Source organism: Epinephelus moara, chromosome 6, assembly GCF_006386435.1.
Source record: "Epinephelus moara isolate mb chromosome 6, YSFRI_EMoa_1.0, whole genome shotgun sequence".
In the NCBI taxonomy this organism is placed as follows: Eukaryota; Metazoa; Chordata; class Actinopteri; order Perciformes; family Serranidae; genus Epinephelus; species Epinephelus moara.
In genome coordinates this window covers 28506828-28524356 of record NC_065511.1, presented here as the reverse complement: position 1 = coordinate 28524356, position 17529 = coordinate 28506828, and the positions used below count along the sequence as shown (strand labels likewise).

The 17529-nt window shown below is 41.8% G+C and overlaps 1 protein-coding gene across 1 annotated transcript in view; it reads right to left on the bottom strand.

Moving 5' to 3' along the window:
- The window catches only part of LOC126392018 (C-X-C chemokine receptor type 3-like), an 83620-nt gene extending 66447 nt beyond the window's left edge, over positions 1–17173 (bottom strand). The window contains exon 1 of the mRNA XM_050047119.1: positions 17170–17173. The gene's annotated coding sequence lies outside the window, so the exon portion shown is untranslated. The remainder of the gene's footprint in view (positions 1–17169) is intronic.
- Positions 17174–17529: the final 356 nt, after the last annotated feature.

Sequence of the window (17529 nt, the reverse complement as noted above, 5' to 3'; positions counted from 1 at the left end):
ACTTCTCTCCCTCTCAAGTCCAAATGTGCCTAAAAGCATGGCTCACACAAAGGAAGGAGAGAGAAAACGCCATTAAATTGTGTTGCATTGAGTGCTGAGAGTGGGCTGCCGAGTTACACATAAAGGGATGGAAAGACGCTGTTTATTCCCTATTAGTATCACCACATTGACAGGTTGGTCAAGAGGTGAGGAAGATTTCTTTCTCCCTCAACCACCTCTAATGCTTGCACTGAGAAACTATGCTGGTCAAGACTAACGTGTTCCCCACCAAGCCAGCTGCTATCGCGTTGACTCCTGGAGTGGATCTCTTGACCACGGCCTCCCTCCTCCTCCCATCCCACTGTAACCTCTTGCTCTCTCTGTCTCTTTAGTGGAGGGATAGAGATGTGAAGGGCGAGAGAGACTGACAGTGTGCGCACCCCTGCTCAGTAAATATGAACTGCACCCAGCAGACAGACTCATTCATCACAGGGGAAAGAGGGGGGAAAAGGGGGTGGAGAGGCAGGGTGGAGGGATACAGAGAGGACTAAGAGAAATGTCCAAAAGACAGAGAGAGGGAGGGAGGAAGAGGAGGAAGAAGAGAGGTGGGAGGAATAGGAAGCAGATGGAAAGAGGATGAAAGAAAGGAAAGTGTTCTGGATGAAATGAGTGGGAGAAAGAGATAACAGGCTGAAAAGGGGAAGAGAGTGCGGGATGATTGAAGGATAAATAAAGGATAGCGGATGTGCATGGGGAGGAGAAACCTCAAGCATGGGAAACCTGATGAAATATCAGAGGACATTTTATATCTCATCACCAAGAAATCTTGTTTTGTAATCGCTGCCCTTTAGCATCTTGTTATGAAAGCAACATTAGTTTTGGTGCCCTGCAGTCAGGAAGCTCGTGTCTACTCTGACTTGTTGCTTTTTAAATTTCCACCTTGAATATCCACCATAGGATATGTGCTTGCATCTGGAGGTCATATTGCATTACTGAGAATTGTTTGTATGCACATTAGACTTAAAGTGCCAGTTTGGTATGAGGCGCGAAAACGTACTTGTTGTCTAAACTTAAATTAGCATTAAATGCTGCATTAGAGTTATTAGAGAATCCCATGTCAAGACTAAAATCGACAATGTGACTTTCAGGTAATGAGTGACACATGCTGGGGAAGAGCCCATTTATTTCTACTAAAGATTAAAGTTGTAACTACAGCTTATAAAGTCTTGAAACATGAGTAAAATGGGCATTTGTTGGGGACTGTTTTCAGCTGCAAATGTTTTTATAAGTAGCCTACACACTAGGAGTGGGCGATATGGCCCTGAAATAATATCACAATAATTCAGGGTATTTTTGCGATAACAATATTCTTGACGATAGGGCAAATAAAAAGAATTTGTATGTAATTTAAGAAAATAGAATTGCAACAAAATAAGCGATAAAGTTTTATTGTTTGCCTTCAAATAGTCAGTAAAAAATAAACAAAAATTACCGCTAATTTCTTTAGTTTGTGAACAACAACAGTAACTCAGAGTGAGATTCAGATTCTGTATACAATATTAATAATCAACAAAATAAAATCTACCACAAATTACACATTTAAACAGCTCCTAAATACAAAAACTGTATTCTGGGATCTATATATATAAATCAACAGGTGATTTCCTTCTCTTTTAGCAAAATCCCAATTGACTGAGGTGGGTTTTTTTTCCACCTTGACCTTTATGCTCTGCCATTTCTCCTCTAATCATCACACTGTTACCTGTGACAGGCTGTTATGCCACCAGAACTATCGCACATTCACATATGTAGTTTTTTGTTGAGCAGTGAGCGGCACGTAGGTTTACATTACCAGAGGTTTATGACAACATGACTTGATGACACTGACTCCCATGTGCGCATGGTGAGAAAGGAGAGGGAGAGATGCTGTGCTGCTGCCTGAGGAGCCGCTGAATGAGTTCCCACTGCAGGGAGGGTAACTTGCGGTAACTCGCTAAAAGAGTCTGAGAAGTCTGGGGCTGTTCATAAAACATTTAGGACGCCACAGTTTATTCCACACTACTGAAGCTTCACCTCTTTTTGGAAACACCGCTGAGTCAGTCATAATTTCGCTTTCAGCCATGCTTGTTGTTGCCATGGGTAACAGTATGACGTCAATGCCAACAAGTCGAAATATTGTGAGAATCACAATATTAATTTTTCATATGATATTAAAACTTACACCAGTATCATCGTGACAAGATGATATGGCCCACCTCTAGTATTTAGTGCATGTGCAGCCCTGTCTCCTAGAATTTACGTTTATATGCAACTAATCTGAAACAGCAAATACATTTTGATGGAAACTTTTTGCAGAACAAATAATGTTTTTTATTAGCATACTGAGGAAATGTTGCTAATTAACATTTGCCTTAAGTTGCAAAAATGTTGATACTGAATGCACTGGCAAAATGTTCACTGAAAATATAATTCATTTTTTTTGCCAGAACGGCTAATCTTACAATATAGTAACCGCTCATAATGACCACATTATTATTTTTCTTACTCTTTTTATTAATATTTAACTGAAATGATCTTTCCCAAACCTTAACCAAAGTGCATTTGTCCAAACCTAGGACACATCTTTGTTATTACGTTTTTTATAAAAAAAATTACAACCTTTCCGTGACATTAACATCAAATATTTTGTAGGGTTTTTTTTATCAATAGGAAAGTTGTTAGCATGAAAAGGGGAAAGAGAGGGGGGACGACATGCAGCAAAGGGCCATAGGTCAGAATTGAACCTGCGGCCGCTGTGGCAAGGATAAAGCCTGCTCTACTGGGTGAGCTAATGGGTGCCCCGAACCACAGAATTTTTCTTGTCTAAAAGCAAGACTAGAGCCTGGACACGAACCTGAGGTTTTGGTGTCAGTGTCCTGCACTTTGTCCCCAACCACCTCCTTCCAAAGCCTTGAATGTAGTGTTTTGTAACCTGAAAGAAATGTTGTCTCTGGATGTAATATAGGCAGCGATTATGTTGCCAAAATAACATAATTAAGAAAGCAGTTTAGTTATATACAAACTTAATTTCAAGGAGGCAAGGTTGGTGGCTTGCATTGTGATGAAGGAAAAGGTCGCCCAGTCCAGTGGTGTGTCTCGCTTTTTGTTTTTAATAGTTTTTTATAAGAAGGTCTACGGCATGGAAAAACAAACTATACTAGGCTTTGGCTACACAGACAGTGATTGTTAGAAGGATTAATTCATTTTTGGTTTTGGTCTTTTTGTGGGATTGGTTGATAATAACACTATAGAATATCACCAGACCTGTCCTTTTATTGTGTGAATTTTGAAATGTCACTATTAGTCAAACACTTTACCGTTAATTCTGACGAAATGTAGACATTTAAAAAACATATGAAATAACTGCTAATATAAATTAAACATATTTACTCAAAATAAAGACAAGATATATTTATCTTATGCAATAAAATAAATCAATAATGTTGTATCAGTTACAGATTTCCACAAAAAGATACCTGATTTTTTTTTTTAAGAAATTGGTCATTTAAAGTCAAATGTGTGACTTGTGTCTCCCAGTGTTTGTCTCAAAGCTGATGCTGCAGCCGACAGCGATGCACAAGATGTATTTGATTATTGAGATACATATAGTATTGATTATTGACTCATCCCCCGTGGCAGGCAAATCAATTTAGCTTTTCTGAGTCTTAGTCGAAAGAGATCGGTCTCAAAGATGGACATTAAAACTGCAGTTTATGTTATTTGAGTTATTACGTACTCAAGTTCTCTGATATTTGCTCAAACACTAATGCAGATGATCTCTACTGGTGTCCAGCGTCACTCTGTCGTGTAGTTTGTAACAAATAGGTTTTGTTAGAAGTGCCCTTGACGTGCCAATGCTTACAACTGACCTTGAGATTTACTTTTACTTTACTAAAACACTTGAATATTCCAAATGCACGCCACACCAAATGCAAGGAGACAAAGACAACAGCAAACTATTTCTTGAAAATCCCACAATCCTTTGCCCTTTCCGGTCCATGTCCTCAATTTCCAACAACTTCCCCCTCTTCACTCCCACCAAAACCACCTCCTCTCCATCTTTTTCCACTCCGCAGAAAGACAGGAGAGAGGGAAGATGATGTGTGACAGATGCCATATTTCGACTTTCTGTCAGGGAGATTAATATTGACACACTGTGTTTCTTACCAGGGGCTTGTTGACTGTGTGTGTTGGGCTTTGATTTCATTATCCTCTGCTCAGCCACTTTTTTCTTAAGAATCAGACAATAACAGATGTGGCGACTGAAATAGAGACACTGATATTGGAGGGGCTGAGTGAACAAGTCATATTGCCGGGTGGGTCGGCCATCAGTCCTGTTTGCTGTGGAAGTGTAAACCCCCCAAGGATACCTAGAGACCCTTCAATTTTATCAACCCCACCAGCTCGACAGTAGCATGGCCCGCAGGCTGCTGTACATAGTGTCGGAGTTGTTGCCGCACATATTTGTATAGAAATATGGTTTAGTTCAAGGCTACTTGTACTTCCATTTAATTTAATTTTTCTACTCAAGAGCAAATATTGTTTAAATGCCACTAAATATATTTGACAGATATAGTTACGAAGTATTTTTTTCAATTAAAATGTTGAAAACATTAGTATGGGTATGTGATGCATTAATACACAATAAATATGACGTCTCGACTCATAAACCTACATCGTGTATCCACTTACCTGCACAATTACAATTTACGTAAAAATGTACCACCAACATTACTGCTGCTATTGAACTTGGACTGCGACAATCCTACATGCGATACTGTTGCATGCACTCGCCATTAACACACAAACTCTTTTTTTATGTATGTATATCCATTTTTCTCATCCCATATATCATTTCTTTTTCTAATTACATTTGTGCAATACTGTTGGATAAATTTGTCACTTACTTTTACACACAATCCTCATTTTCATATGTGTATTTAGTCCTATATTTCAGATTTTATTTGTCATTGTATCTTATTTTAACTAGATTCTATCGTCACTTTATTTCATTTTTATTTCATCTTTATCTTATCATACATGCAACTCATTCACTCGTCCAACACATTTCATTCTATTGCTGACAATGTGTTAGACTACACATGACTAATAAAGTAAACTCAACAGATGGTAGTCTGACTGACACTGGATTTCTTGTTGATGTTGAATCAGTATCAGTAAATCAATAATCAGTAATCAGTAATCATCATGTATTTTTATTTACACAAATAAGCACTGGCGATAAGGATCCCTTTAAGATTTACTATGCGGGATTCTCAAAACCCCAAAACAATGTTTAGCCTCACACACAAGTAATCCCTCTTACTCATGACTTATGACCCACTAGAAGTGTGTGGTGGTGTATTTATCTGCAGAGACTGCAGATAAATAGTGGCAACTATGTTGTTCTTGTCCTGCTCGACTTGACCGCTGCCTTTGACACTGTAGACCACAACATTTTGTTAAAACGTCTGCAGCAGCTAGTGGACATTGGTGGTAGCACCCTGGACTGGTTTAGGTCCTACTTAGCCGACAGGACTATGTGTGTTGGTCTTGGTGCCTGTGAATCCTCCTCCGCTCCGCTTTTATATGGGGTCCCACAGGGTTCAATTTTAGGACCCCTGCTTTTCTCCCTGTATTTGCTTCCCCTAGGGTCTATCCTCAGAAAGCATGGTGTCGCTTTTCATTGCTATGCTGATGACAGCCAGATATATGTCCCCCTGAGTAAAAGCGATGCCTTTTCCCTCAAACCCCTGCTGTTGTGTCTTGAAGACATCAAAGCCTGGATGGCCCTAAACTTTTTAAATTTTAATAGAAAAAAAAACAGAGGTGATGGTGTTTGGCCCCAGTGGCTCCTGTGTTTCCTCCCCTGTTAATCTGGGTCCTTTGGCAGTTTATGCGAAGTCTACTGTTACTAACTTGGGTTTTAAGATGGACAGTGACTTTAAATTGGACCGCCAAATTAGTGCAGTAGTAAAGTCGAGTTTCTTTCACCCCGCCAAATTAGTGCAGTAGTAAAGTCGAGTTTCTTTCACCTCAGGCACCTTGCAAAGGTGAAGCCTTTTCTTGCACATCAGCACTTTGAAACAGTAATCCATGCCTTCATCACGTCTCGGCTGGATTACTGCAATGCACATTATTTTGTAGTTAGTCAGTCCTCCCTTGCACGTCTCCAGTTAGTTCAGAACGCTGCCGCTCGTCTGCTAACTGGAGTACGAATGAGAGAGCACATTACACCTATCCTGGCCTCCTTCCACTGGCTGCCTGTGCACTGTAGAGTTCATTTTAAGATCCTTTTATTTGTTTTTAAATCTTTAAATTGCCTCGCCCTGCCCTACCTCTCTGAGCTTCTTCACCCCTACGCCCCTGCCCAGTGCCTCAGGTCAGCTGATCAGCTGCTCCTTGAGGTACTGAGGTCCAAGCGAAAGCTTAGAGGAGACCATGCATTCTCCGTTGCTGCTCCAAAAATGTGGAACAATCTACCTCTGCACATCAGACAGGCCTCCTCACTGTCTGTTTTTAAAACCAACCTTAAAACCCACTTTTACTCACTGGCTTTTAACCCAGCATGAGACCTCGTTCTGTTTTTTATTAGTTTGTTGCTGTTTTTACTGTTTTTTGTTTTAACTGCTTTTTATTATCTCACTGTTTTGTTGTTTTTATGACCTCTTATGTACAGCACTTTGTTTCAGCTGTGGTTGTTTTAAAGCGCTTTATAAATAAAGTTGAGTTGAGTTGAGAGACTCTGTCCTCTACCTGTATTTTGGCTCCCAATTTTGCAGGTGACACTGTTAACAAAAAAATGACAAAAAATTCCTGCGTAGCATACCTTTAAGTTATTGAAGTGCTGTAACCAAGATATGTACTGAGCATGGCATTTAACAGTTCAAAATAAAGTAGTGAGTACTCTTTAGTTGGAAAACTATATCATGGCAGAAAGTTTTTTATGACCTCAGACATATCTTTGGCAAGACTGTGCTGCGTTTTGTCATCAGTTGATATATAAGATGGTATTGATCTACAGCAGTGGTTCCCAAATGGTCCAGCCACAGGGTCAAGATTTCTATTTAGTCATTAGTTCAAAGTCCACACAGCTTAATACAGTCAGCGTCATACTTGAGTCTGGCCATGTCGTCAAACTAGTTTGCCATCTCTGTCAAGTAGTTGTCTGTCACTTCAGAATAAAATGTGGTTTTTACAAACTTGACATGTTCGTGAGTCCGTTCAGAATGGACCCGTGACCCACCAGTTGGGAACCATTGACCTACAGTAAGCTACTATCAGTGGATAATATCTGTCTAGCTCTAATATGACATAGCTAAAATTATTTCTGCTTCGACCAGGTGTGACTTAAAAAAGCTGTTTACACATTCATGCCTGTCTAATTACGGATGCACAGTATATTCGGGGCTTGTATACTCTTGGCTAATAAATGAGAAAATGCAATTATTAATATCCAATGATGGAATATCAGCTGATAATTATGTCTGATAATGTCTTTTTACAGCTGTGGACTGAAACGTTATGACAGAAAAAGACAGGTGTCAGACTTCTATTAAAGTTCTTTTAAAGTTAACCTAATGTTTTTGAAGATTATACATGCTTGTCCAGGTGAGGAGAGGTGTGATGTTACTATGTCCACATATTTTAAAAAATAAGACGGTTGTATTGTTGCATTTATAAATGTATTAAATCTTTTTTTGTGTAACGGTGGCAGATGTTTAAATATCACTGTTTCTTGTGGAAAAATAAGCTAGTCAATTTAAGTTAGCGGTTCCTCCTCATATTTTTGGATTTGCAAGAGTATTATCAATTACTGTATTGGTATTGGCATACAACAAACAGATCACTCTATAAGAAAATAGCACAGTCAGGAGCCATTCTGCCTGCAAATTGTATACTTTTGTATTTACATGCTGAACCTATTTTCCTAAAGGATTTGAATATGTCTCCCACCAATGTTGGAGAGTATTTCAAGTGGCATTTTGGTCATTGTTGTAATATGCTGGAGCTTATAAATGTTGCATTTTGTATTCCTCAGTAAGATACCATTTTAAGAATTTTTAGACCATCAAATATCAAATCATCGCCAATAATTGCCATGTTTTGATTTCAGGGAGGAAATGGATGTTTTGTTTTTGGAGCCCAGGCTTCAGGATTTGTTCCTCAGTCCGATACTCCTAAGGGCTCATATGATCTACGTGCCTGTTAGGGCTGCAGATGGACTTATAGATTTGGCAGAGAGTAATAAAATCTAATTGATTCAAATGTAATTCTTTTGTTGATTTGAGCAATCTACAAGTGGCTCCATGTCTCCGGGCCGAAGCTCGCCGGCCTTCATTTGTAACTTGTAAGCCTCTGAGAACTTTCTGACGCTTATCGAAGCATTTCTGAGGTGGATACAAGAGATGGATCCTACAGCTTCCTGATTTAGTAATTTCAAAGCGTGGGGCTTGCTGTTGGTGGGAGAATAAAATCAATAGGCCTCTCTGGAGAGGAGTAGGTATAGCTTGTAGTCCTATGATATGAGAGAGGATCCGAAACAGGAAACACAGGCGATGGAGGAGGAAATAGGGAGGAGCAAAGCAGCTCCAGTGAATAAACAAATAGAAAGCAAAGCAGGAGAGATAATGCAAGAAGGAGACTAGAGACCGATGGGGGAAACAGTTGTCGCCAGAGACTTTTATTGACTTTTTCCCCCCTCCTCTGTCCACGTGACTACCAGATAAATTCACACACACAGAGAGAGAAGGGTAGTGAGGGGAGAGAGAGAGAGAAATGAGAAAATAAATTACTCTGGAAAGATATGACGATAGGCTACACGCGGCTTTAAATCTAAAAGGGAATTCGCGACACACTCGACCAATTTGTCACTGTGCTTTTTGCCTCTTTTCATTTCTTTTTTTGCTACTTTTCCCCCCTATTATTTTTCACCCCCTCAATACCCCGATGCCCCTAATTTACCCCACTTTTCCCGTGTAGGCCTGTCCAATTTTTCTTGACTCCATGTTTTCCAAATCTATTCTTCAGGATCTACACACTGTGGAGCTGTCGTGGTGTTGTCATGCGAGGATATAGGATCTTTTACTTTCCTTCTCTCTTTCTCTAACCTACCTGTCATAAAAGGTGTCTCCCAGCATGCCCAAGTCTTTATGTATCGGTTTGTAATTCATGACAAATCCATAAATCCATCCACCCCAGCTCCTCTTTCAATAGGTTTCCCTTCATCTGTAACTACAATCAGATTTGTGCCTCCTCCTCCTCCTCCTCCTCCTCCTCCTCTGCAAACATGGGTCTATCAAAATCTGAGAGAAAGGAGGAAATGAGATGCATCGTAAAAAAAGAAGGAGCCCACGGTAAAGGATGTCTGGAAAAGAGGTGGAAGAATGGAATGGAAAAGAGAAAAGAAAGAAAACGCAGACTTAAAGTATACCCCCCTCTCTTTTATTTAATTTAGACGCCAGGCGAAAATCGATCCTGCCATTCGATACGCAATCCGAATCAAGGCGAATTAAGCGGGCGGAAATTAACTCTGAAAATATTTTTGATGGAGTGGCTTGTAGTCTCTCGGCCAAATGGACTGCAAAGTGGAACAAATGACAGGGGCCTAGTGGTGGAGACAGCGCCGCTCCATCTTCCATTAGGCCGTAATGGGATAGGTCCAGCCCCCTAGCTCGACTCGGCTGCATTAATCAAAACAGCCGCTATATGAAGATTTATGGTTCTCCACTCCAGCGAAGCCGGAGCCGGAGCCAGTTCTCGGTGCGTATGTTTGAAGGAGGGGGTCGGGAGTCCCCCCCCCCCCCCCCCTCCTCCTCTTTCTCTTTCTCCCTCTCTCTCTCCCCTCTCTCCATCCATCCTATAGACTTTACCCCTACCTGTGGGCCTGTACACAACATGCATGTCGCGCCTTTACACACACGCACCTTTAATCCAGAGACTGTGTAATCGCGTCTTGTCATTTTTGTCAACAGGCGTGTCAAGCCCCTGATTTTTTTGTTAACTCGGTAATATACCTGTTATAGGCGGTGTATATGCATGTGAGCGTGGTGCTTAATCAAACATGTGAAGTGATGTGTTGGGAAATAAAAAAGGGCTTTAAATGACCTTCAGGCAACATGAGACAAACCATAAACAAAAAAAGCAGACGTTTATAACTTAGAATTTCAATGCAACTTTATTAATCCATGAAGGAAATTTGATTTTGGCAAATAACGCTTACTATCTTAAAATATCTTTATTGTATATAATTATATTGTAATTAGTTTGATGCCTCATGAATTTTCCAATCAACTCATCTCTAGATAAATATGATGTGCCAGCTCTGCAGATTTGATCTCCACACAGCCCTGATTATGTGTTTTGCTTTGTTGTTTTGTAGTTTTTCAGTGTTTTGGGGGCCCGTCCTAAGCAACTTCTCCTCCGACGAGCCTCCGAGCTGTATGGTTTGCCCGTTGTCGCCTCTTACCCATCCACCCGAACAAACAGCAGACAAACAAAATGGGCATCCTCTGGCGTTCAGTAGTGAGACTTTAGATTACAGCCTGTATTGCTGCAGCTTCTCTCTCCATGGCAGCCCATTAGGAGTGTATAGACCGGTGAGCAGGCGGCTGCTGTGACGAGCCAAAGGGACAGACAGGGGGAGACAGTGTGACGGAGAAGAGTGTGGCGGCTCAAGTAGATTGGAGCTGGGATCCATCCAAAAAACTTCAGCCAAGTTTTGATGAGATGAGACTGATCGGACCCACTGCTGAGAGACCCTGTTTGACTTTCTTTCTTTGAGTGTGTGTGAGAGAGAGGATGGTTGAACTCTCCCCAATAGATGGATCACACCTCTATCTATTCACACACACAATTCTCTATTACCTAACTTTCACAGCTCTTTCCTATCCTCCCCTCCCTTAACTCCTGTATCTTGTCAGTGTTTTCCCCCATTATTTGTGTCCCCTCTTTTTCTCTTCCATCTAGCTCCCTATCTTATTTCACTTCACTCTCTATATTCCCCCATTCCCCGTCCTCTGGTCTCTAACACTCCCATGCGGATAAGCAAACCAGCATGGAGACATCTCTGTATCCATCTATCTATCTCTCCTTTCCTTTTGCTCTCCTTCTCTTCCCCTTTTCCTTTCTTCTCTCTCTTCCTCGCGAGCAAAGGGGAAGCTCGCTGCCAGTTTCAGTCTGCCAAAGGGTTTATTTAAATTAGAAACGCTTCAATCTCCTCACTCCCCCCTTTCCATTCTCCCTCTCTCCCTTATTCGCTTTCTTACCTCTTTCTCCTGGATGAGGGTGACTCCCACCTTTCCTCGCTGACGGCCTCCAGGGTCCCGTCAATGCCAGGCAACTTTGTTTTGTAGATGGAAGTGGTGGAAAGTGGGGTTGGAAGGAGAGAGGAAACGAGGGAGAGGAAAAGTAGAGGTGGGAGAGTGGGAGTTGGAGCGGGGTCAGGGGAGACCTGTTAGTCAGTGTACTTTAGTTCCTTCTTCCTCTCACGGCTCATTCCACCCAGATTAGGACCTGTAAATGGCTTTAGGCTACCTCACCTGGCTTTGGATCTCCCCATCTCACAGGAATACAGACAAACTATTACCTTGTTACTCTCTCATTATCACACACTCCGATATATCTTGTCCTAAGACCCCTCGCACCTCCTGCTTTTTGTTTATTTCGCGTCAATCCTTCTCACACCTGCTCAGTGTTTTGTCCCCTAATTATTGCCACATAACTCCTCCACCGTCTCTGTGACCAGGAAGGGTCAGTCATCACATCTAATCATCTCCTCTGTTAACAGTGACCCATCTCCCCGATAATTCTTCTATCCTCTCTCTTCAGGCTCTAATCCCCCTCATTCCCACCACTCCTGCCCCTCCTCCTCACCCATTAACACACAATTATTTTGGGGGGCCGACACGGGCGAGGGGGAGGAAACGAGGTGTGGAGAACACAGAGAGACTGTCTCTCTAATGGCTGAGTGACACCAGACGAGCTCATAGATCATGGAGATTATTAATACCACTGTTAAACACCCCATTCAAGGGCCGCCTCCATCCGCACATGCAGACACACGCAACCAAAACGTGCACGCACACACACATCACCAGACCCCCATCATATCTCATTCCCAGCACACATCTTCATATGAGCTGTCATTCATGCTTGGTAAATCTGCACCAATTTCATTTGAGTCATTTAAGCAATGCTGGGTGCTCATTACAGCATGTGGTTGAGGAGTAGAATCAGATTTACAATTACAACTTTCATTGGCAGTGTAGGCTATTATTCACGAGGTCGTTTCCTTATGACTCGCCTCCTGCAATATTTCTAATGACGGTAATTCCAGGTTTGATCTGATTATCGTGTATACAGTGAGGTGAGAGATTCTCTTTGACTTGCTGGTAATGACCAGGGAAATGCGGCCTTTATATGGCAGCGGGGGCCCATCTAGGGAGAGCAGATTGAAAGGCAGGCAGAGAGGGTGTGTGTGTGTGTGTGTGTGTGTGTGTGTGTGCGCGCGCTTGCATGCGTGCATCAATGACCTGTCCGTTTAACCGTTGGGGTTCTGGGGAGATGGCAGGGGGAGCCGGGTGTCCCCGGAGAGCAGGGTCTGGGGAAATCACACTCTCACTTTCACCAAACAACCTGGAGGCTGCATGGCAGCTGGCAGCAGCCAATACACACACTCCCACTCCCCATATCCTAGTTTATATGCAAAGAGACTCCTAAACACACTGGATCTGTGATGTATGGCCTGCGTAAAAATTCAGAATTCAGTGAGAATCACACATCCAGCGCCTATACAGCCACATGATCTGTTAGTGATGCATCTGAGAAAGGAAACAGAATTCCATCTATCATTGATAATATTTATTACCAGTTTTATAAAGAATTAAAATGACTTTTTACACCATCTGTAACTCCCAGAATTTGAAGGTTGCACTTGCAGGAAGGAGCCAATAATAAAAGGAGTTTCTAGTCAAAGCAGGGGTGTAAAAGCTTACTTTAGTGTTCTACTGCTCCATTAGCTGATCTCAGGTCTCCCTGTGAGTCTGCTGGTGCCAGCTCATTGATTCCTTAACTAATCACTCTAATTAAAATGCCTTTTATTCATTCAATGGTTTACATGGCAGCCTACTACTTGCACTTAAGGACCAATTGCCACACAAATATACTGAAATTTCTGTCAACAATTTCAGTGGATTTTCTACTGTTTTTGGCAAGGCTCTACATTTGTGCCTTTTCTTTTTCTTTTTCAGAAAGTTACACTTTAATTAAGCAGGGTGATACCGGTTGGAGCAAGTCCAAGACTGCAATACATGCAGTGTATGTAACTAGGCTGACTGTGCCTTAAAATACTTTGTCACCTGAGGAAATTGGTTTCCTGTTTATGCTGCATGTTATAAATCGGTCTCTTTGTCTATGAATGATTCAGCCAGAAAGAATTTACACCCTCATTATTTGGAGAAATTAGAATAGTATAGTCATTAAATAATTAAAAAAAAATACTGCCAAAGAATCATACATTGTCTCAGGCTGTCTTATTTTGATGGATGTCTGTTTATGACTCGTTCCGCCTTGAAATTCCTACAACATTTCTTTCCTGATAATATATCAATTTATCAGCAGAGATTTTTATGTTAATTTCCTCCTCCCCACCTCCCCCCCTTCCCCTAAAATAAAGTATCTCACTCCCAAATGATCTCGAACTAATTAAGCACGCGTTAATTAAAAATTCGAGAGAGGATAAACGCGGTAGGATTGTTATGGAAACGTTGAAGTTAATCAAGCTTTCAAATTATTGATAACATCCTTAGAACAGTGATCGATCGGGAAGACATTAAGTGGCAAAATAAAACAGCAGCATTCAGATTTGATGGGTGCCCGTGCGTGCGCGTGTGTGTGTGCATGTGTGCCTAAAGCAATGTGCAAAAACAATTAGGTCCATAATACATAATATTAGTCCGCATGACAAATAGGATATCTTTTGTGTCATCCCAAACTTGCTTGCCTGTGTGCACATGCGAGTCCGTGGCTCGTGCGTGTGAGCGTGTGCACGCGAGTAAGTGTAGGGGGTGGAAAGGAAAGGTTGGAGGAGGAGGGGGGGGGGGGATCTCTTTATCACACAAACGCCATTAATCAAATGTGTGCGTTCAAATTGCATTGTGAACTCCAAGAGACCGAGATATTGACGCGCGCTGATATGAATATTTCCCCTCTTTGCACGGCTTTGCGCCTGTTTTAAAAAGCAGCGTGCTTCCCCCCGTGTGTTTACATGTTTCTCCCCTGCCTGCATGTCTGTTTACGCCGGTGTCAGAGCCTGTGTGGCATGTACTTACAAGGCGCTTCATCATCCCACCAGCGATAGGAGCAATTCACCCATAAAGTGGGTCTTTCGCCCATAAATAATATTCAAGTCGCTCTATTGTTAAGTGAAAAGTTGACTGGTGTTTGATTTTTTTTTTCTTATTTTTTTTTTCTTCTTCTTCTTTTCCGCGGCGACCTCGGGTTAGGACTCATACATCACGGGATGACAGCTATAGAAAGGCCCTAAATTAGCAACTAAATCGAATATTGATCAGCTATGTGCGGCCCTGCGAGTCGCGCCTCCTTGCCGTTTTTTCCAGAGAGAAAGAGAGAGAAGGGGGGTGTTTGGAGGGGGGAGTGGGGTGGGGGGAGAAAACGAAAGATAGAGGGGGAAGGAGGGGAGGTGGGGGGGCGGTGAAAGGTGCTTCTCTCCCTCTCTCCTCTCTTTCTCTCTCTCTGTTTGAGTTTAAGTGTTTGTGTGTTTGTGTGTGTGTGTGTGTGTGTGTGTTTTATTGCCCATTGCTTTAGACTCTGCTTTAGAGTAAAAGCATCTGTTGTGAAATTGGATGTTTATTTTTCACGCGCAGTTTTTGCATTCATAAGCAAATGAGACAACAACACACCACTAATCTCTGTATCTCTCAGCAAGACTCCAGATCCGTTCATTTCACGCTTTAGCTGTCCATCCATCTCGGCTCCAGCCCTCATATGTGCCCCGTTCCCTCGGCATGCCAAGTATTGCTCCTTATTGTTTACATAAAGTTCAAATGAAGTCCCTCATTACCCACTCGCCTATTGGCTCCTGTTTATGGATCATTGACTGTGTTGGCGCTGTTGCATCGACTTCCCCCTTATCCCCGCTGCTGGGACGAGTGGGAGGTCGGCGGCGCGCACATGCTCTCGCAGCGGGGACGCGTTTGATGAAACGATCAAGAGGGGCTCTCTCTGGTTTTCTCTCCCGGGAAGCGTTGTGTGTCCGGGGCGGCGATGAACCAAGCCCAAGGCCGGGGGAGTGGGTGGTCAAGGTTGCGCCGGGTCAGTGAGATTAGCCCCGGCGTGCTCTATAACAAAGGGCCGGATCGTCAGGTGCCGCCGAGTCTGGATCAAAGTATCGGGTGTAGGACAAGTGGGGCGTAAGACAGGGATGAGCTGCGGATTACAGCGGGCTAATCGGAAAGGATGCTTCCAGTCCATTAATGGGGCTCAAATATAGAGCAGGGTTTCTTAGTTTATTGTTGTTTTCTTGCTTTTGACCAACATTTTGTATTTAATGACACTTTTAGCAGTGGACCCCTGGCTACATTAGCCTAAAATATTTTGGAGTCATTTGCAAGCAGTGTTGGGAAAAGTATGACCCTTTACTTAAGCTATAAAAATGCTGTTACGTATAAGTAGAGAAGGTTTTTTATCTTAATGTACTCATAAGGATGTCAAACATACGGCTCAGGGGGCCAGAACCGACCGCCACAAGGTCCAATCCGGCCCACTAGATGGCTTTGCACACCTAATATTGATGCACTTGTGAAGGCTGAGAGGTTTCAGCAGCAAGTTATGTATGTATATATGTATGTATGACCATGTAAAATGCTGCCTCAGAGGCTTTTCCACCCCGACCAGAATACAGCTCTCTGAAATAACAATGGATAATCACTGTGGTTAAATTTAAAGATACTGAACATTGTGCAAAATATTGTCAACTAGCAGCTTCAGTATAAAATAATCTGTATCAGACTTCTGTCTGAAACAATATTAGTGGAACCTTGCCGCACACATACTGACAAAACATCAGATTGTAAATGGTTTGTAAAGCAGGATATAACCTAACCTGCTTCTTCAATAGCTTCTACTTTAGTGGAAAATTATGAAAAAAAAAATGCACATCTAATGAAAGTGAGTAGTAGACTGACTAAATGTGGAAACACTGAGACATACTTTTGGAGTTTAGACATAATTTTCTGAGGATGTTGCAGGCTGTTCATCATTTGTTTTGTAAATGGATGAACTTTTTCGGAATGGACTTCTTTAGACTAATTAACTGCCATGATATTATACAATGGTTTCACTGGTCCGGGCCATGTGCGATCATATTGAGCTGTATGTGACCCACTGATGTAGAAGAAGAAACCTCAATGGCATTTTAGATTCTGATCTCAATTTGAAAGCTCATTGTAATTCATTTACAAAAACTGCATTTTATCATTTACGCAGTAAAGCTAAGGTTTGACCTCCACTGAGCGAGATGCTGAGACGCTTGTTCATGCTTCTGTTTCCTGTCGTCTTGACTATTGTAACACCTTATACACTGAACTGCCATTGCAAAACTACAGACCATTCAGAATGCTGCTGCCAGAGTTTTAACAAAGAGTAAAAAGAGAGACCACATAACTCCTGTTTTACATAACCTCCCAGTATCTTTTAGAATTGATTTTAAAATCCTCCTATTGTTTTAAAGGCTCTTAATGGCATCGCCCCCTCCTATATAACAGATTCCCTATCACCTTATGTCCCTCCACGAACCCTCCCTCAGTTAAAAGACCCTCTTTTAACTGTTCCTGTCACTTCAAAAATCTTAAGGGATGCTTCCTTTAGCTACTACGCCCCCAAAATATGGACATCCTGCCTTTAAATATTGGACATGCTGGCTCAGTGGACAGTTTTTAACGACATTTTTTTTAAATATAGCCTTTAACTCACAAGTATGTGTTTTAACATTTTTAAGATGTATTTTTTTAACTGTTTGATTAATTAATTAATTAATTAATTAATTGATGATTAATTTATTCATCTTATTTCTCCTTGAATGGGTGCTGTACATTTGTACGGTCTTATTTCTTTGCTGTTTGTCTCTGCCACTGAATTGTAAAACACATTGTGCTGCACTCTGTGCATGAAAGGTGCTATGTAAATAAAGTTCATTCATTCATGCGGGGCGGTAGTAGTGTGGACTGGTAGCTGGAGAGGTGCCAGTTCGCCTCCTGGGCACTGCTAAGGTGGCCTTGAGCAAGGCATCAACCCCCCTTCCTCCGACATCTCTCCATTTAATGCATGTACTGGTCCTGTTTGTGCACGTATGTGTTTAGGGCCTGTGTGTATGTGACAACAGAGTAAAAAAAAAATTGACTTTCCCCTCATGGATTTATAAATAAAAATCTTCTTCAATGTATATCTTCTTCTTCTTCATTCATGTAGAATGAGACATTTTACATTAGTGGA